Genomic DNA, 17,991 nt, shown 5'->3' on the forward strand with positions numbered 1-17,991 from the left:
CACGCATTGGTTCCTTGACTCATGGAGTGAGGGGTATGATAGTAAGAAAGACCAAGTGGAAGCCACTAGAACTGCCTCTATCCAAGAAAATAATAAACCAAAAGCAGTACTGCATTCTTGGAGGGATTGTAAAACTCAGTGCTATCATCAAGGACTTGAACAGGATTCCTATCACATTTCTATTCAACTTGCCTATTTAGCTTGTGCAGAAAACAAGCGGACCTTGGAGAATGACAAAGGACTATCATAAGCTTAACCAGGTGGTGACTCCAATTGCTGCTGAACCAGAAGTGGCTTCATTGCTTGATCAAGTTAATACATAGTCTGATAACTGGTATGCAGCTATTAATATGGAAAACGTTATTTTTGTCAATTTACCACCAGAAGCTGTTTGATTTCAGTTAGCAATGCCAGAAATACACCTTCACGGTCCTAGCCCAGGGGTGTACCAACTCTCTAGCCCTAGGTCATAATTTAGTTCACAGGGATCTTGGTTGCCCTTTCCCTTCTACTGATCTAGAACACTGATGACAGACTGATTGGACCTACTGAGCAAAAAGTAGCAACTAGCCTAGATTGTTGGTAAGATACTTGTAGGTCATAGGATGGGATACAAATCTGATAAAATTTCAAGGGCCTCTACTTCAGTGATATTTCTGGGGGTTTAGTTGCATGGGATATGTGGAGATAACCTTTCTAGAATAAGTAATAAATTCTTGCATTTGGCCCCTCTTACAACCAAAAAAGAGGCACAGTGCCTAGTGGAACTCTTTGGGTTTTAGAGACAACATTCCCCATCAGAGTATGCTGCTCCAGTCCATTTACCTAGTGACCTAAAAAGCTGTTTGTTTTGAATAGGACCCCAACAAGAGAAGGCTCTGCAACAGATTTAGGCTGCTGTGCTACCACCTGTGTCATAAGATCCAGTACCTCTAGTGTTTGAGATGTCACTGTCAGGTAGGGATGCTGTTCGAATCTTAGGCTGGCTCCTAGAGGTCAATCACAGTGCAGACACTTAGGATCTTGGTAGACAACTGGATAATCAAGTAACTGGCTTGATACGGTGGTGGAATGGCCCTTTTTGAAGACACAGTTACCGGTCTTGGTGGAAATACTGTGAAGGTCTGAAGCAAGGTTCTTCAGAAGGATGCATATGTGCTAAATCAGCATCAAATGTATGGTGCTATTTCTCCCATAGCCAGGATTCATGGAGTTAGGAATCAAGGGGTGGAAATGCGAGTGACATTATTCTATAATGGGAGTCTATACCACTGTTTACCTCCTAGTGACCCACCAAAATTTTGCTTCTTTTCTCCATTACCTCATGCTCTGCTACTCTAGAGATCTTAGTTCCAAAGGGAAGAATGATTCTACCAGGAGACACAACAATTATTTCATTGAACTGGAAATTAGGATGAACACATGGCTATTTTGGGTGACTGGTCCTGAGTAATAGGAGAAAACTGAACTGCTACTTTACAATGGAGTTAAAGAGTATGTCTGGAACACAGGCTATCTCTTAGGACATCTGTTAGCAGTACCATATCATGATGAAAATGAAAATGGTCAATGGAAAACTACAACAACCCAATTCAGGCAACATTATCAATGGCCCAGATCCTTAGGGAACAAAGGTTTGGATCACCCTCTAGGTAAAGAACCATGACCAGCTGAGGTGCTTGCTGAAGACAAAGAGAATATGAACAGAAGGTAGTTCTAAATACTAGCAATAGCCATGTGACCAGTTATAGAGTCAATATCTGTAATTTGAATATTTATTCTTTATTCCATTATGAATATGTTTGTATGTGTATGGGAAATATATTTTCTTTCCTTTCTTCTTCCCTCATATAACAGAACATATATTGACTTTATATCATACTATTTAAGTTACTGGATATCAACGAGAAGAGTGAACATCACCCAAGGACTTCCCATCATCTTCTGGGGAAAGGGTATTTTTGGTTGTACACAGCATAGCTGTATCATGTTAGGTGGAAATATGATCTTGCTATTGTCTTTGTCTGGAGATTATGTAGGATTTAAAGAGATGTGTGGGGGGGCTAAATTGACAAGGGATAACCTATGTGGTTAATTTCCTATCAGCTAGACTGTGGTACCCAGTTGTTTGGTCAAACATCAGTCTGGATATTTTAGATGTAGCTAATGTTTAAATCGGTAGAATATGGCTAAAGAAGATTATCTTCATTAAGGTGAATGGGCCTTATCCAATCAGTTGAAGGCCTTAAAAGATTGAGGTCTCCCAAGAAAGAAAGAATACTGTCTTTAGAATCAAAAACCTTATCACCTCTCCCCTGGGTCTCCAGCCTCCAGATCCTCCTACCTGCAGATTTCAAACTTGCCACAATTGTGTGAGTTAATTCTTTAAACAGCTCTCTCCATATATATATTCCATTAATTCTGTTTCTCTAGAGAACCCTAATACATCTCATAGGTTCAATAGGTTTTCATAAAAATTTCTGTGAGATCAGCTCCCAGCAAGCATCAAGTCTACCCTCCCCACACCTAATTATGGTCATCTCCACAACCCTGTATGAGACCACTATCCTAACTTCTCATAGCAAATATCAATTTGTGGTTTTTATATATTACATAAATGTAGGGCTATAGTTCATCTGGCTTATTTCATTTATCACATTAAGAAGATTCATCAATATTGTATGTGGTTACAGTTCATTCTCATTTAGTATAATATTTCATTGTATGAATATACTGACTTAAAATTCATTTTACTGCTAATGGATATTTAGGTAGTTTTAAAATTTTATTTAATACTAATGATTTTGCTACAAAAATTTTAGTACATGTCTTTTGGCAAACAAATGACTTCATTTCTTTGGTGAATAAATGCATATATACTTAGTAAAATTGCTAGATAAGGTGCATACATGTCCAGTTTTAGTAGCTGTAGCAAAAACATGTTTTGTTAATTTATATTCTCATTAACTATACATAAGATAGAATGTTCTACATTATTTTCAACACTTATTTTCTCTTTTTTTTAAACTTTAACCCTCTGATAAGTATGTGTTAGCATTCCTTCATGGTTTTATTATGCATTTCCCTGATGACTAGTAAAGCTAAACACCTTACATATATAATATACAACATAATATAAATATGGAAAAATATTTTATACAAATATGTGTAGATTTTATAAGTTTTTATAGATCTTATAGTTACAAAAGCTTTTATATATACAAATTTTATACATACAAATATTTTGTTCATTATTTTATATGGGGACATACATTATTTCTCTTTTTATAACTATCATGTAGTAAGGTGTGTATTCAAACTTTTGTCCTTTTTTTCATTTGGGTTGTTTTTTCTATGTAGTCAGAAGGACTTTTTTGTTTATTAAAATTGCTGTTTGTTTAAAGATAAAATTTTAAATATGTCCTCCATTTGTGTGAACTATTTTTTCCCCATCTTGTAGTGGTATCTTGTGATCATTAAGAAATAAAAATTCTTAATTTTAATATAGTCCAATTTATTAATTTTCCATTCTGATTAGCAATACTTTCCATCCTTTAAGACTGGAAAACAAACAAAACAAAAAACTTTACCTAAAAACTCCCAGCAAATTACCTCTTATATTTAACTGGCCAAAACTGCATCCTAGGTCTATTCCAAAATTATTAAATGAGAGGAAGAACAGAAATGCCAGGACTGACCTGAAGTAATCAAACTCAACATTCTGGGGCTAGAGAGGGGTCCAGCTTCTGTGTGGCTTTTTATTTGGCCTTTGGGCACAAGAACACTGCATAGAAGCACTCAATAAATATTTCATAAGTTTTTCAACAAGGAAACATATAGAGAAAATGACTACTGGATAGTCAACTAAAATTAACCATGGAAAACTACATGTAATATGTGCATTCCTTGTCTGCCATCTCTAATCAGTGTTCTTTATGTTTTTTTTATGAATGAATTAGATCACCAGTCAGTCTAGAAACTAGAGACCCATGTACGTCAAATACATATATATGAAAATACATTTTTTTAGCAAATTGTACTATGTGCTTTCCCTTTTCACATTCTTTCTCTTCTTTTTCTCCTTCCATGCATATTGATGTTATCATTACCTCATTTTAGGCTTTTTAGAATAGTCTTCTCTTCCTACACAGAACCCCTTCCATGTATCCTTCAATACACAGAAATCCATCCCCTAATTTTCTTCCTAATGCATCATTTTCTTCCCTGCTTCCCTGCTTCCAATCTTCCAATCTTCCAATGATTCCCAAATGGCAAATGTAGTGTGATGATTCATTTTACATGTCAACTCGATTGGGCCACAAGATGCTCAGATATTTGGTGAAATATCATTTTAAGTGTTTCTATAAATATTTTTGGATGATATTGATATTCAAAATCAGTAGACTGAGTAAAGCAGATTGCCTCCTTCATCTAATCAATTGAAGTTCTGAATAGAACATCAAAGCTGACCAACCCTTCCCCCAACCAATAAGAGAGTTCTTCTGTTTTAACTGCCTTCAAAGTAGGACGTTGACTTTTTCCTGCCTTAAGACTCAAACTGAAAACATAGGCACCTCTCACGTTTTGAACTATGAGCCTTTGGACAAAAACCACACTATAGGCCTTTCTGGTTCTGAGGCTTTGGACTCAGATTGAAGCTACCACATCAGCTCTTCTGGATCTCTAGCTTGCCAACTCATCTTCCAGGTTTTGGGATTGTCAGCCCCCACAATTGTAGAAGCCAATACCATAGAGTAAATTTCTTTCTCTCAATCCTATCCATTCTGTTCCTCTGGAGAATTCTAATACAAAGTCCAAAATCCTTATCAGAAAATCAGAACTATCACTACCCTCTAAATTTATTTCCAATCAACCATTTCCAACATTCTTTCTCACTACCCTCTCACCAAACATTTTTCACTCTGGTCAAAATATTTCACCATTATACACCCTGTGAGTTCTCCCTCATTGCTGCTATCTTTGTTACAATGAAATACACTAGCTCACCTTTATTTGCTAAAATAAAGCTCACCTTCTCGTTGAAACCTCCCTGTTTCTGTGTGTGTGTCTTCATTAATCACTGTATTTGTTTTAAGTTGTCTTAGATGTATTTTACTTTTGTTGCTCTTTCCCAACCAACTAAAGGCAAGCATTTAGTGAGTAATTATGTGTCAGCTACTACACAAAGAGTTTTGCATGCATTATCTAATATAACTACATTATAAGTTAGGCACTATTATTATTGCTATTTTATAAATGAGGAATCAGAGGCTCAGGCATGTTGGGTAATCTTTCCCCAAAGCCAACAGTGGAATCAGGACTCAGCTACAGTTCTGCCTGACTCCAAAGTTCTTTCTCAATACCACCATACTGATATTTGGGTTTTTAACCCTGTCTGTTTACTACAGTTTCTTGTATACAGCAAAACTTGATAATTTCTTGATCTTCATAATAGTAAATGATATTCCCATTTAAACTGGAATCTAGTGAGCATTCCATGATAGATTCTCCTAGCTTTGCTGCAAATAACCATGAAGACATAGAAACAGATGCTCACAGTCCCCCAAAGCTTGGATATAAAACCATCATCTTGCTATTGATTCTCCTAGCTATAAGAATTGTGAAGATGAATTGTGAATCATGATTTGTATCCTGAAGAAATGCTATTATGTTATCAATGAAGGTGAGGTTGCTCATAGGTTTTTCATTTTAACTTAGCATTGGCCTTAAACCTCCCAATACAGCCTTCCTTATCTGTTAAAAGCTAGGGGAATAATAACATACTCTAAATAAGAGCTAATACATAGCTCTTACTCTATGCCAGATACTGTTCTAAGTGCATTAAACACAATAATGCACTTAATTCTCACACCAACCTTTTGACATGAGCACTCATCATATCCCCATATCACAGATGTGGAAACTGAAGCATAGAAACACATCAAATGGCATTCTTAAGTACAGATAGTAATTGGCATAGATGGATTTGAATTCAGAGTCCTAAAGATTATCACAATGCTAATCTTCACTATATATATTCATAAGATAGTTGAGTTCCTCCTATGCTGCCTGGCCTTAGATTGCAAACTCTGCTCCCTCCCATCCAGTACAAATGCTGTGATCCTTGGAGCCCCTTGGCTGACTCAGGGAGCCAGCTGCAATGGTTGCCCTCTGAAGGGTATAGGCAGCCAACTTGGACTGCATCCTGCAAGCCTCTCTGCTGGAACTCTAAGAGTATGGGCCAAGACATATGGCTGCCTCCACCCAGCTTTCAAAGGACAAGGCTGCCAATAGCCTTGCAACCCAAGCTGGGGAGTACCCTGGGAACAGGACTGGCAGAGTCCGGAAGGTCCTTCCCAGTGAACATCCAGCCAAAGATGATTTTTCTTTAGCCTTAAGGTCTAGAGAGGGAATTTGTCCTGTTATGTTTTGGACTTACTTGATACTTTTTTTTCTCCCTTGTGAGGTGGGAAGGTCTATCCCGTACCTGTCTTACCACCGAGTTTTGGAAGCAGGTAACTTGTTTGGTTTCACAGATTCACAAATGGAAGGGAATTTGCCCCAGGACAGATTGTACCTTGAGTCCCTCTTATATCTGATTTAGATGATTTTTAGGTAAGACTTTGGACTTGAACTTTAAAGTTAATGCTGTAAGTTAAGATTTTGGGGGCTATTCAGATGAAATGAATGCATTTTGCATCTGAAAAGAACATGAATTTTAGGGAATCAGAGGTGGAATGCTATCTACTGAATGTTTGTGTCACTCCACCCCCACCCCAAACCACATGTTTGAACCTAATCTGCAAAGTAATAGTATTTGGAAGTGAGGTCTTTCGAGGTGATTAAGTCATTAGAGTGGAATCATAAATGAGAGTGGAATCTTATAAATGAGATCTGTGTCCACTTAGAAGAAACCACATATAGCTTCTCTGCCCCTTAAACCATGTGAAGACACAGGTGGGAAGATAACCATCTATGAACCAAGAAGCAGAGTCTCACCAGACACCAAATCTGCCAATACCTTGCTTGATCTTGGACTTCCCAGTCTTCAGCATTGTGAGAAATAAGTTTCAGTTGTTATAAGCCACACAGTCTATAGTATTTTGTTATTGCAACCCCAATGGACTAAGACGTATGGCTCAAAGATGACTTTTCATACGAGATACTCTTAAGTTTATATCTACAATTTAGACCTTTGGCTAAGCACCCGAAAATATCCAACTGCCTATTTGATATCTTTACTTGAATATCTATTAAGAATCTCAAATTTAACATATTAAAAATAACCTGCTGATTGTGCTCTAAAACCCATTCTCTGGCAGTCTTCCCCATTTTAGTTAAAGATTCTTCCATTTGCATTCAGGCAAAAAACCTTGCAATTAACCTTGATGTGCTTCCTTTTCTCACACAGTAGTTCCAATCCATTGCAAGATAACTTTTGGCATAGCCATCAAATATTCTGTGGACCCATATAAATTTGCTAACTTTTGACCATTTTTGAGCTAGAATAGTATCAATTTCAAATGGCTCAACTTAATATATACCCAGAACCAAACCACCATCTCTACCACTACGGTCCTTGTTCAAGTCACCATTATTTCCCATCTGAGTATTACAGTAGCCACTTGATAGACTTCCAACTTTCCTGCAAGCTATTTTCTAGACAGCAGCCCTAGTGATCTGTGAAAGGTACAAATCAAATGTCTCACCGTTATTCAGAATACTCCAATGGCTCCCATCTCAGTCAGATTAAATGTCACCATCCTTAAAATGCCCTACAATGTCCTTCATGATCTTGCCGTCTGCTATTTTTCTATACATGAGCAAATCACATCCCTCACATCCCTGCCCTGCCTCTAACCCTCTTCCACCCATGCTAACCCCCTCCTGTTCCTCAAACACAGGAACAACTTCTTTTTGGTATGCACATGCTGTTCCATCTCTCTGCAATTCTCTTGTGCAGATATCTACATGACTCTTTCCCTCCCTTTCATGGGACTTCTGCTCAAATGTCACCTTAGCAGAAGGGCCTTTCCTGGCTACTGTAAGATGGCATGATCCTAGTGCTCTCTTCATAATTCGCCTCCATAATATTTGTCACTAATATATTATGCGTTTATAAGTTTATTGGTTTATTGTCTATATTTATACATTTTCTTAGGGAGGAACTTTGTTGTGTTCATTGCTCTATCTCCGATCTAGCTCATTTTAAGTAAAAATAATATGTATGAAAGAAAGGGAGGGGGGAGAAAGATTAAACCAGCAGCATTATTTTAAATAAAGGATATAAGTGAGTGAGTATAGTTCCCTGATGTCTCTCTTGCTCCTTCTTGGAGAGTACCCAAGGTTAAGTTGCTGATATAGTCTGAGAAGAGTGATGGCTAGAACCAACAATATGTATCAGATCATTATGACAGAAGACAATCTAGTTTTGGGTCCTTATTCAGTAGGTTGTGACCAGGTCATAGGATGTAGAAACACAATGTTCTATCCATTAGTATTCTTATCAACAGTCATTACATGTTCTTCCTATTCCAGAAAATGGTGTGAGAATCAATACAGATACTTTATGTGAGAGTATATCATAAACTGTACTGTTCTAGATAAATTCATGTGGTGGCTGATAACACTTCAAATTTCAACTAGAGTATTAATAAAAAATATCATATAAAGAAATAAAAAACAGATTGTTCCCATGTGTTTATCATCTATGATCTATGCTGAAATAATCCAGAGTATGATATCATTTAGCCATTTACAACCTCAATTTGAAGTAGCAATAATATATAAACTTAAGAAAGGGAACTATAAAAACAATTATAACACAAAAGTATTTACATAGCTGTACTTCCTGGCCTTAAGGCTTTGTGTCAAACAAGTGATTTCCTAAGAATAAGTGACCAGTACATATTTGTTGAAATGGTGAATTTTGTTGCTGTTGTTCCTATCAATAACCAAGAGAAATCCAGGATTCATAGTGGTTTACGTTTTATATTTTTTTCATTAAAATATATTTACAACACGAAGTGAATACTAAATTAGGTGTTTGGGTGTTTTCTTTCTTTCTAAAGTTTCTCAGGAAACCGTGAGGGTATTTGGAAAAGATCCATTGCTTTGGGAAGTCAGACATTGCATAACTATGGTTTAAATGCTTTTGTGAACACTTTTTACTTTTGGAGGGTGGTGTATAGAAGCACCTTAAAATCTAGTGGACTTGGTTAGGACCTTCCTGTTAGCTCTAGAAGAACCATTTAATACTTCTATTGTGTTTTTAGAGCTCCGTTCATTTCTTTTTTCTTTTCTTTTTTTTTTCTTTAACTCTTTTCCATTTTGTTTTTACATGGAATTCTTTGGCATAATGAATGCCAAGAATGAAAACCATGGATTTACCCTTGAGGCTAAACTTTCCCCTGAACCCAACCCCTCCCCTCCCCCTTCTTTTTTTTTTTTTTAACATTACCAGTTGCATTCACCCTTATTTGAATAGAAATTTCTTACCCCCTACACAGCCATTGGCAATGACTGCCTCTGCCTACCTCAGCTTTTGAGATTTGTGTTCATTTCAAATTTGTTCCTTTAAAAAAATAATAAAAATAGAGTTCTGATGCTGGAAAAGCTGGAGGCATTTGAGATACTGATTTAAATATTGCCTATCTGATGGTATTTCTGGGCTTTTAGTCTAGAGAAACTTCTTTGCACTGGGTGAGAGCACCAAGGTAGTTGATAAAAGAGAGAGGGGCACTGTACTCTCCCAAAGATCAAGTGAAGAATCTGGCTTTACTTGTCTCTCAGAGCTGGAGCCACAGGCAAGAGCATCAATATGCTGCCTGCAAAACTCTCTCAAATAGCCTTACTCCTGCCCAGTTTTTCTAAGCCTACTTTCTTAAGTATTAATTAACAAATGAACCAATCCAAAACCACTTAAATGTTGGCTATTTACACACTCATTCCCATTTTGTGAAGAAAAGGGATAGGTTAAATTACTTATAAAAAAAAGTGTAGTGGTGCCAACATACTTATTTAATTTATATTTAACAAGAAAAAGAAAAGAAAAACTAATTGTCTCTATATTCCCCCTCCCGACAACACACTCCATGCTTCATATTTTCTCTTGACTTTGTATAGAATTATTAAAAGGGAAAGAATTTTCATGGAAAAGCTATTGCTATAATGTGCTGATTGTTACATTAATTTTTCCCCCAGCTCTATTGCTTGGCAGGAATTTTGGACTTTACTCAGGAACTGCTTAGTGAGCTTGTTGGTGGATGGGATTTGCTTAATCTCCTCTCACAAGCCTCTAAGCACTGGGAAAGGCTGGGGTGGAGGAGTGCAGTGGTAAAATGGGAGGGCAGGGAAAGAAAGGTTGCTGATGACCAATGCCAAAGTTAATTTCATCTCAGAACTAAATTTGAAAAGTGAGAAGGGAGGAAGGGGAGGGAATGTGGGCACAGAGATGGTGAATAAGAGTGTTAACCTGGGGTAATACTGGTGAGTTCTTCTTGATTTCACTGTGGAGTGCCTCCAAGTTCTGGGGACAGGCAAAAATGAGAGGTAAAGAGTAAGGTCAGGGAAGAGTAGAAGGGTGAAATGTGAAATACAAAACAGGGAAAAAAGAGAGAAATTTCTGGATATGAAGAGAATAGGGGGCCAACCTGAGATTTGACTCACATTAGTGTACCTTATCCACCATGAAGATGGCATCGGTGGGGACCACAGTAAGATTTTAACATAGAATTCCTAACTTCTTTTTGATCAAGAGTAAATCAGTTAGACTGATGAGTTTTGGAACACAAAGTTTAGGACACAAAGGAACTCTACTGTGCAAAAGAAATATGAGGTATTATCATTACCATTGCTGCATCTGGAGGAGACAGATTTGGTTTATATACTTACAACACAGTAAATTCACTAATTTAAAATTTTAATGTCTACCACTTCCTATTCCAAACAAAAGAGGGAATTTTACCAGTTAAGGAGGTATGTTTTCTTTTATAGACAATGGGGCTTGGCAATATTTTAAAATATTCTACAATATTCAATTTTGAACCTGAATAACAGCAACTATATTAAGAAAACTTTTTTATTAGACCAAGAATAAAACTAAGGCAATTAGATGTTCTCCTACAGTTATATAAAATTAAGGAGGGTAAAAAATGGAGAATTAAAAAAAATTCTTTTATGTTTATTATTTTTAAGAGAAGGGGAGAGACAGACAGACAGACAAAGAGCAGGCAGGGGAGGGGCAGAGAGAGAGGGAGACACAGAATTGGAAGCAGGCTCCAGGCTCTGAGCTGTCAGCACAGAGCCCAATGTGGGGCTCAAATTCACAGACTTGATATCATGACCTGAGCTTAACCGACTGAGCCACCCAGGTGTCCCTGAAAATGGAGATGTTGTTTATGGAAATTTGTCTATTTTTCCTATTAATTATAAGTCATAAACTTAACTTGAGGTATACAATTACTGAAGGTTTAGATAGAAGTTTGTAAACAGCGGTATTTTGCAGAATTTTCCCGCATATTTCTGGTTTCTTAATAAATCAGCCAATTAGAACACTTTAATTCATAGTTTAAGAAACCTAGTTAATACCCATAAAAGGGATGAACAATATTGAATATGCTTTTATACACACTGTTCAAAAAGCTAAGTGTTTTTGTTTTGACGATTTACTGCTTGATGAGAGATAATGCAACAAATTTACCAAATCTGTGTTTGTTCTTCACGTATATTTTGTCTTTTCAACTGTATTAATTTTTCCCAAGAAAATCACTCGAATTGTTCACCATCTTACATGTGGATTAGTTCTCTAATTCATTACTTTCTCTTCTTACCTTCTTTATTTGATTGTTCTTTACTCAGTCTATTTAACTTGAATGCATAGTTTTCCCCAAATCTAATTATTTAAACTTCTCATTGCTCCTTCAACATTACTGCTTTGTTTCTACAGGTTTCATTAGTCTTATCATTCAGTTCTAAGCACTCTTTAATCTTAATGATGTATTAATTGATCCATCGGTTAACGTATTTTTTTTAAGTTCCAAATATACTTTTTTGGCTGATGAATTTGTCTTTAATGTTTTACATTTCTAACTACATTTATATAATGTGATCTCTATGATATTTTTATAATAAGTTTTATATGGTCCATTGGATCAATTTTTTATGAATGTTCTATATTTGCCTTAAATTAAATGTACATTCACCAGTTGCTCAGTATAAGACAATGTCAATGAATAGAACAGGTTTATGAATCTTTTAATCTTTATTTTTTTTCTAACCTTTATTATTATTTTTATCTGCATAACCTATCACTTTTTGTGAGATAGGTGAAAAAATCTTCACTGTTATTCTCCCCTTGCTCACTCAGCCAAACTGGATCCCTTGCATTTCTTAAACACCCAAACATGTTCAAAAGTTCAGGTCTTTGTTTTTGAAGTAGCTTTGGGTGGTTTGTCCCCAGATTCTGTATAGTTTGTTCCCTCACTTGCTTCAGCCTTCCTTGATATGTTTAATAAGAACCGTTACAGTAAAAGGAATCAAGTAGAAGTTTCTGAAACTGGCTCCCCCACCCTTGGTCTCTAGCCAAAATAATAAAACAGAAGTAATATATACTGAAATTATTGAGGAGATTAGTTCTACAAAGACTTAAAGGTGGAGTCCTTATTACTCCCTACTCAATTTACCTATTTGCCCCTATAAAAGCCAGATGGATTGTGGCAGATCATGGTAAATTTCTATAAACAACAAAGTCTCAAATGTGGCTGTTCTGATAGATATGGTGTCTTCACTGAAATGGATCTACAAAAATATCAGGCATTTGGTCTGTGATTGGTGGTCTGGGAAATGCATTTTTCTCAATCCCCATTAGCAAAGAAGTTCAAAAATAGTTTATGTGGGAAGAAAGGCATATATATTGTCTTGCCTAATGACTATGTTACTTCCTGTTCTTTGCCTCACCATAGTCTGCAGAGATTTTGGTTATGTTGGCTTTCTACAGGATATCATGCTGTACAACAACATTAACGGTATCTCAGTCAGATTTTGCATAAAATACTCTAGAAGCCTTCGTAGGTCACATATGGGTAGGAGATAATCTCCATGAAGATTCAAAGGTCAGCCATATTGGTAAGTATTTAGGGGTCCAGTGACCTGAGGTCCACGAGGACAAACTTATTTGGATTCTAAAAGAAGCATATATTACATTTGGGAATATTGTTGTAACTAATTTTTGAGTGTCTTGGAAGGCTTATTTTTTTGAGTAGGGTGAAGAGCAATGTTCCCCAGATTGTAAACTGGCCTTTCTATTGGGTCATATGACCCAGTGTATCCTATCATACTACATATGGATCATTTGTGGAGGCTCTAGAGAGTCCTAATAGGGGATTACAGTACAGGCTGTGTTTCTGAAGCAGGTCACAACTTTTGTAGCAGAGGACTATTTCTCACTGAAGACCAGCTTTAGGCATGTTGCCAGGCCCTACAGAAACTGAGCAACTGATTCTAGAAGAAGTACACCACTTTTGATGAGCCACACTATCACATCCATCATGATATAAGGTCAGGTGAAGTTATAACAATGCACTTTGGAATATAAGTAGTGCATTTGAAATTAGGCCTGAGTGTATCCAGATGGGTCCAGACTCCCATGTTATTTCCCTCTGTTGCCTGATGTTATTCCATCAAGTTACCGTTATGGCTTCATTGGAGATTCCCTATATCTGCAAAGGAAAATATGTATGCCTGGTTCACTGAATGATTGCCTTTGTTATGTTGGCCCTGAATGAAAATGAAGGAAAATCTTCTCAGACAAAACTAAGAGTTGTGCACTTAGTTATTTGCTTTTAAGGACTCTGCTGGTTCAGAAGTCCTCTTTACTAGGGAAAGGGATGGAGGCGGTGATTTTACCAGAGAGTATATCAAGGTTCCAGTGATCTTAAAAACCTATTATTCATTGGATATTTGTAGTTTCTTATGCCTATAGAACAACAGGTAATAAGATGTCAAGGATGGTTGACACAGATTACACAGGGAGCTAGGATTATTGCTACACAGTAGGAAGAAAGGAATGAGCCTAGAGATTCATTGGGGCATCTCCTGGTGCTTCGTTGACACAATTATAACTGTCTGCACGTTTGTCTTCTTTGTAAGTCATGAATAGGTTTGGGCTATACCAGCTAATTTTTTATATATACCAAGATGGTATACATATAATATATGTAACATATTATATAGATTTCTCCTTTTCATGGAGATATATCTGTTAATGTGCCTAATAACATTGATGAATTTTCAAAAACTAAGTCAACCTTAAAGTGAAACATAAATCTCTCTTGGTTATATACATATATATGTGTATATTCATGGATTTAATTTTTTAAGCTTTTAAAAGATTTTTTAATTCTTGTATTGAAGTGTAATGTACAAATTTGAGTGTTACAACTGGATGACTTTTCAGAGTTGTATACTCCCATGTAACCAACACTTAGTCTAAGATTTATAACATTACCTGAACCTAGAAACCTCCCCTATATCCCTCCTAGTTAATACCACCCCCAAATAGAAGCACTATTCTGGCTTCTACCCCTGTAGATTTACCAGTGCTGAAGTTTTATCCATATGAATCATACAGTATATATTTCCTCTGTCTAGTTTCATTTCCCCAATATTATATCTGTCTTTATATACAACAATTCTTTATTTTACATTTACGTATAACATTCTATTGTATAAATATGTCACAATTTGTTCAGGTTTACAGATCATGAATGAAGCTATCATCCATACTTTCATATGTACCTTCTGTTGCATAGATGCACTCATTTCTATTGCGTCTATACATAGAAGAATGATGAAGTCTTAGGGCATTATATATTCAGATTTAGTAAATACTACTAAAATATTCAAGATGGATGTAGCCATTGAAGTTCACAGAAGAAAGGTATGAGAATTCTATTTGGTCTACCTCCATCTTAACACTTGATTTTTTTTTTTTTAATCTTAGACATTGTAAATGGGAAGGTAGTGATAGCTTAATGTGGCTTTAATTTGCACTTTCCAGATAACTGAAGATTTGAAGACATTTTTATATACTTATGGAACATTTGTATACCCTGTTTTCTAAAGTGACTATCTAGGGAGCACCTGGATGGCTCGGTTGGCTGGGTGTCTGACTTCGGCTCAGGTTATAATCTCATGGTTTATGGGTTCAAGCCCTGCATCAGGCTCTGTGCTGACAGCTCGGAACCTGGAGCCTGTTTCATATTATGTGTCTCCCTGCCTCTCTCTCTCTGTTCATCCCCTGCTCATACACTCTCTCTCTCTCAAAAAGAAATAAAAGATTAAAATAATAAAGTGACTATTTAGTTGTTTTCCCATTCCTTAAATGAGTTTTATATATTTTTGTTATTTGTCAGAATGTGTTTCAGTATGAGTAGGTCATGTACGTTACAAAGATTTTTCCCAGTCTTTGGACTGATTTTCCTCACCTTTAATATCTTCTGATGAAGAACAATTTTCAGTTCTAACAAAACCTAATTCGTTAATAGTTTATGGTTAGGTTTAAGAAAACTGTTTAAGTTCACTTTGACTATTCCAAAGACATGAGTTTCTCTTCTGTGTTATCTTACAGGAGTTTTTTCTTGTTTTATGGTTTACTTTTAGATATACAATTCTTCTGGAGGTGAATTTGGGGAGAGTCAAAGTGATATGCAATACTAATGTATTTTAAAAATATGGATATTCAATGAAACCAGTACCATGTATGGAAAAACCCTATCTTCCCCCACTGTTTTGCAGTGTCATCCACACACATATATACAAAGTCTTTTTTAGTAAACGTTTGTTTTACCTCAAGTTTAGTATAAGTTTTGTTCCTTATCAAGATTTTTTGGTAATTTTTCCTTTGCATTTACATACATATTTTGGGGTCACTTTTCAATTTCTAGAACAAGAAATTTTTTCTGGCATTTGTATTGGGATTATATTAAATCTATCGATTAATTTGATACAAAGGATATCTTTGTGATATTGAATCTTTTTAATTAAAATTAAAAAAATTTTTTTTTGAGAGGGAGAAAGCACAAGCATGCTAGTAGGGGAGCCAGGGGGAGGGGGGAGAGAGAGGGGGAGAGAGAGAGAGAGAGAGAGAGAGAGAGAGAGAGAGAGAGAGAGAATGAATATCTTAAGCAGGCTCCACACTGTGCAGAGCCTGACACGAGGTGGGGCTCGATCCCACAATCCTGGGATCATGACCTGAACAGAAATCAAGAGTTGGAGGCTCACCTGCCTGAGCCACCCAGACACCCCCAAACTGAATCTTTCAGTCAATGGATATAGCATACCTCTCTTGTCATTTAGATTCCTAATTTCTCTCAAATATGAATCCTAACACAGAATCTTAGATATTATATTAAACATATTTTGTTGGTCACTGCTGCCACTTTTGCATTTTAGTTCTGCCTTCTAATAATTCCATTTAAGTTATCGCTAAAAATATGGAATGGGGCAGAAGAAACCTAGATCACTAGGCAAACTGTTAGGGAGGTTTCCTCCAGCTTAATGTGAAGATTCAGTAGCTACTTCCTGGAAAAGTTCACTCAGTTAATTATTGATTCACTTCTAAGAATTTTCATGCAGCCCTCATTTCTCTAGCTTGTCTCAAGTATAGCATGAAATGTTCATTAAATTTTGGATAGGGGCACCTGGATGGTTCAGTTGGTTAAGTATCCATCCCACGGTTTGTGAGTTCAAGCCCTGTGTTGGGCTCACTGCTGTCAGCACAGAGCCTGCTTCAGATCCTCTGTCCCCCTCTCTCTGCACCTTCCCTCCCACTCTCACATGCTCGATCTCTCTCTCAAAACTAAAAAAAAAAACACTAAAAAAATTTGGATAGATTATGACTATATCATTCCTTTTCCAGGGCTGGGTTACAGTCTTTAAATCATTGGCACTTGAACATTCAGGAATAAGCAGCAGCAATGCCAGGCTTTCTGGAAAAATTCTCTCAGCAGCCTTGTACAGATTCATTCCTTGTAGCCAGATTCATTCCTTGGCCTCCACTCTCTTCTCATTAACTTTAATCCCAAGTCTTGCATTTGTCTCTAGGAATACATATATTCTTTTAGTTTGACATATTTTTATTCATTTTTGAATAATCAATCATGCATTTGATATTGTTAAAGCTTCCAGACAGAACACCTGTTTGGTCAGCATCCCAAATGATGATTCACCTGGATTCATAATTAGACCCAACATTCTTTCTATGCTTCCATTCTGTCTTTGGTAATTTGTAAAAATCTCATATCCACAAAGTTAATAATTCCATGAAAAAAAGACCCCTGAACTTTAGCTGGTACAACCAATTCATCCCATATTGTTCTTCATTTTTACCATTGCCTACTTCTGGGAAATCTCATGCCATCCTGTTACTAATTCCCCTTCTGTAATCTTGCCAAAGATAGATTTCAAGTTCACATTGATAGTTTTTGGTATCTATATATTGCATCTATTTATAATCATAAAGTACTGTGTTCTGTAACCTGCTCTTTTTTTACTTCAAATATATATCCTAAACATCATTCTTGGGTTATACAACTGATGACCACCAATCTTTCCTGATTATTTCTTCTAAAATAATCCTACTGATAGTTTAGAATTGAGATGATGTGATGAACCATAGAACAGAGACAGCAACTACTTACCAAAGGGATTCAATCAATTTGGAGACATCCAGAAGAGTTAAAGACAACTTACAAAAGAGAAAGTAGGACGGTGGTTGCCGCGGGTTGGAGAGTGGGGATTAGGGAGATGTTGGTCATAGAATACGAACTTCCGCTTACAAAACAAAGAAGTTCTCGGGATCTAATGTACAATATAGAAATTGTGGTTAATAACAGTGTATTATATACATGAAAGTTGCTAAGAGTAAACCTTAGATGTTCTCCCCACAAAAAAAGAAATGGTAATTATGTGACATGTGTTATCTAACCCTGT

The 17,991-nt window shown here is 36.4% G+C and overlaps 1 non-coding gene across 2 annotated transcripts in view; it reads right to left on the reverse strand.

Annotated features, from left to right (window-relative positions):
* Window positions 1-17,991, reverse strand: part of LOC106968043 (uncharacterized) — a 204,289-nt gene that overhangs the window by 174,782 nt on the left and 11,516 nt on the right. The gene's annotated exons all lie outside the window — the stretch shown is intronic.

Source organism: Acinonyx jubatus, chromosome C2 (genome assembly GCF_027475565.1).
Source record: "Acinonyx jubatus isolate Ajub_Pintada_27869175 chromosome C2, VMU_Ajub_asm_v1.0, whole genome shotgun sequence".
In the NCBI taxonomy this organism is placed as follows: Eukaryota; Metazoa; Chordata; class Mammalia; order Carnivora; family Felidae; genus Acinonyx; species Acinonyx jubatus.